Source organism: Pinus tabuliformis, chromosome 9 (genome assembly GCF_031772625.1).
Source record: "Pinus tabuliformis cultivar Carrire ecotype Pingquan chromosome 9, CPIR1, whole genome shotgun sequence".
Classification (NCBI taxonomy): Eukaryota; Viridiplantae; Streptophyta; class Pinopsida; order Pinales; family Pinaceae; genus Pinus; species Pinus tabuliformis.
Window position 1 is genome coordinate 1,187,224,496 of NC_142307.1, and position 3,875 is coordinate 1,187,228,370.

Below are 3,875 nucleotides of genomic sequence, written 5' to 3' on the forward strand. Positions count from 1 at the left end.
AATGCTCACCAAACAAATATATGTGTGACAAGAATACAAAGTGATTCCCAAACAATCCTTTAAATCATGCGATCATAACATAAGAAAAAGGTAGTCGTAACTTTGATTCAAATACACAATAGCTAGTTAAGCAACCAACTTGAAGGACACCAAATCTTGTAGTATCCAATCTTCAATCCAAAATTCCGCACATACACAACCAACAAACAACACCCAAATATCTTACTGCAAAGTTAAGTTAGGTTAGCACAATCATCATTGATAATTGAGCCGAGAAACACTCTACAACCCAAAATAAGAGGAAATATTTAGACTTTAGATGTTAAATGCACAGATTTAAAATATATATTTATTTTTTAAAATGTAAACTCTATTTTTTTTGGATACATATATAATGATTAATTAGCATATGTTTCTCCCGCATGTATAATAGCTGGGATTAGAAGAAAAAAATTGGTTTTAATTAGTGTTGTTGTACTGGCAGTAATTGTTCTACCTGATCTGACGCAGAATGCTTATAACTATAACCAGAAGGATTTGCAGAAGGTATTTCTGTGGTTGCATTAGACAAATATATTTCGATCTCGCCGAGCTTTGATTTCATTTTATTACAGGTTCGACGCACCGAGGCTTGATTTCATTTAAATCGGGTTCTTTGTGCCCTAAGTTTGATTTCGATCTAGATGTGCGCTTGATTTTGTTTAAATCAAATTAAATTGATTTAGTTTAGGTTCTAGGTTTTCTGAGGTTCGGTTTGGTAGATGCTAGGATGATCGATTTTTTGACTTTACAGGTTCAATACTCCCATGCTTGATTTCGTTTAAATCAGGTTCCATGTGCCCAAGTTTGAGTTCGATTTCGATGTGCCCAGGTAAGATTTTGTTTAAATCAATAAATTGATTTTGCTTTGACCAAGTTCGATATCTATTTGGCCCAATTCAATTTCGTTTTGGCAGAATCTAGGTTTTGTGAGGTTAGAATTTGCAGATTCTTGTTTTTCTAGGGTTTGGTTTTGCAGATTCTCAGATGTTTGATTATGCAGAGTATAGGTAATTTTATATCCGGTTTTGCAGGTTTTCTAAGAACATTGCGGTTCGGCTCATGAAAGAGATTGGGACTCACAGGTATGAGAACACGCAGGGTCGGCACATAAAAATATCGGAATGAAAGATCCATTATGTAAACCAAAAACCCCTCGCAGAGATTTCAATGGCATGCATTGAAATCCGATAATGAAAAGTTAAAAATCCATCCACATTTCTTCATAGGCATAAATCCATAGGGAATTCAAGTTGAAAATCCATCCACATTTCTTCATGTGCATAAATCCATAGGGAATTCTTAACATGCGGTTCTTGGATGCCTCCAAGTAGTTTTTTTATATAAAAAATAATATATTTCGAATTATTAGGGTTTATAAATTAATTTGGAGTTATATGTGCATTGATATATCCGAACGTGATTTGGTTTGTATATATAAAGCATATAGGATGGTGTTTACTTGTTTTTTATATATTATTATTTTTTTAATATTATAGTAAAGTTATTATATTTTATTTTAAAAATATATTTATATATTTTAGATATTAGTTTTTCGGATTAATTACATTTTTAAGATTAGATCGTTATTTATTAAATTTATAAATATAATACGGTTTCAAAGAATTTCAATGTGATATCCATTAATATATAACTAATCAAAATTTTTAAGATTAGATCGTTATTTATTAAATTTATAAATATAATACGGTCTCAAAGAATTTCAATGTGATATCCATTAATATATAACTAATCAAATCTCTAACCGAGTCATTGACATATGTATATAATATTCTTAATAAATTTATAAATGTAATATAATCTATTTAATTTAAAGTATTATTTGTTGACATTCATTAATTTATAATTAATTTAGATATTTAATTTAAAGCATTGTTTGTTGATATTCATTAATATATAATTAATTTAGATAAATCTTTTGAGATGTAAACATTTTTTAGGGTGAAAAGAGATTTGGTCCCTCTATAAATGATATGAACATCATGTAGATAACATGAAAACCAATAATAAAAGGAAGAGAATCAATTCTCTATCATACTTAAAACAACATATACATAGAAAGTATACCTTCAAACATGATATTTTCTCCAACTATTAATAAATTGAAATTGAAAAAAACAATAAAGTCCTTATAATTTTAATAAAAGCAATAAAAATATTCCAGAACTTAATATAGTACTTGCAAGTCATATGGTTGCAAGCTTCAACCAATTCAATCATGTGCTTGCATTTTTTAAGTCATATGGTTGCAAGCTTCAACCAATTCAATCATGTGCTTGCATTTTGTGCACTGCATCCACTTGTTGCTCTCATGTTTTTGCATTTTGTACAAGTACCTCCACTTGTTGCTCTTTACAAGTACATCTTGATATCTCATTTTTTAACTGATTTAACCAACAATTAAAGAATCAACAAAATAATAAAACAATTTAACAAACATCCACTTGTTGCTCTTTACAAGTACATCTTGATATCTCATTTTTTACTACTTTAACCGACAATTAAATAATCAACAAAATAATAAAACAAATTAACAAACAATTAAAGAATCAACAAAATAATAAAACAAATTAACAAACATCCACTTGTTGCTCTCACATGCTTGCATTTTGTACAACATTTACACCATTTGTATTTTGTATATCTCCTATTTTTTTACTAACCAATAGTTAAAGAATCAACAAAATAATAAAACAAATTAACAAACATTTTTATAACTAAATAACAATTAAAAAGACTTGAGTGCATGAATACTTGAATGAGCTCTTTTTAGTTTCATGAATAATTTATTGGAGTATTCTAATCTTGGAGAAAACCGGGAGGTTTGTTCCAAGATTATCCAAATCCTAATTTCTACTCTATTGAACAAGGCCAACCACGGGAAGGTGGAAGCTCTTATGGCTCCTTCCCCCATTGACATCACTCTCAATTCCCCAATACCCAATCTATCTACTAGAAAATAGTTGAAAATAACACATTAAGATTCATGCATAGATACTAGATACAATCCGTCATTAACATATAACATTAAATACTTCATCTCAAAAAATTTAATTATAAAAAATGTTTTCATAATATGGTAAATGATGTTTATAATTATATAACTAGTACACTGGTTTCTTTTTCATTTTCTTTTTTGAAATGTATTGAGAAAGGAGGACATTAGTTTCTTCTTCCCCTATAGTTGTTATGGCCTCTGCAAGTCTTCTTGACGATCTGGGCATGTACTCACAACGTCGAGGCAACAAGAAAGAAATTTTAAATTGATATTTTTTGTTATAATTACTAAAAACATTTCATTAATAAAAAGAGCATTTGAGTGTTCTTTACCTGCTTGAGTAACAAAGTTGTTATGCAACCAACTCACAAAATAGAAGAAACGATAGATCAATGACTTGAAAATTATCCTCTTCGAGGGGGAAACCTCCTTTACATTACATATATGAACAATTTTTCGATGATACAAATGACAAGACCTCCTTTATATATATATATAGGAGTTTAAGGGGTCACAATATAATCAGAGCCTACATAACAATAATAATGTAAGGGCACAACAATAACAATAGTGGACTTCTATGGGGCACAAGAATAACAATATGGAGGCTACATGGGCACAAAAATAATAATAAGGGGGTTACACTAACAATAACAATAAGGGGGCTACACTAGTATTATAGGGACCTAACATGCCCCTCTCCTGGAAAAAAGTGTTGTCATCAACTCTTGAGTAGTTCTGGATGCTTTTGTATAAAATTCTTAATCTCCCATGTGGAATCTTCAGCGGGTAAGTTCTTCTATTTAACGAGATACTT

At 29.7% G+C, this 3,875-nt stretch overlaps 1 long non-coding RNA gene across 5 annotated transcripts; it reads left to right on the forward strand.

The window, feature by feature from the left end:
• Positions 1 to 423: 423 nt before the first annotated feature.
• On the forward strand, positions 424 to 1,408 carry LOC149152802 (uncharacterized). 5 transcript variants are annotated; one of them, XR_016263534.1, is made up of 3 exons: positions 424 to 546; positions 794 to 871; positions 1,050 to 1,408. It is a non-coding gene; the product is annotated as an uncharacterized LOC149152802 (long non-coding RNA). The 5 variants fall into 5 exon arrangements; XR_016263532.1 differs by having other exon boundaries at positions 1,074 to 1,408; XR_016263531.1 differs by having other exon boundaries at positions 433 to 546; positions 830 to 871; positions 1,074 to 1,408.
• Positions 1,409 to 3,875: the final 2,467 nt, after the last annotated feature.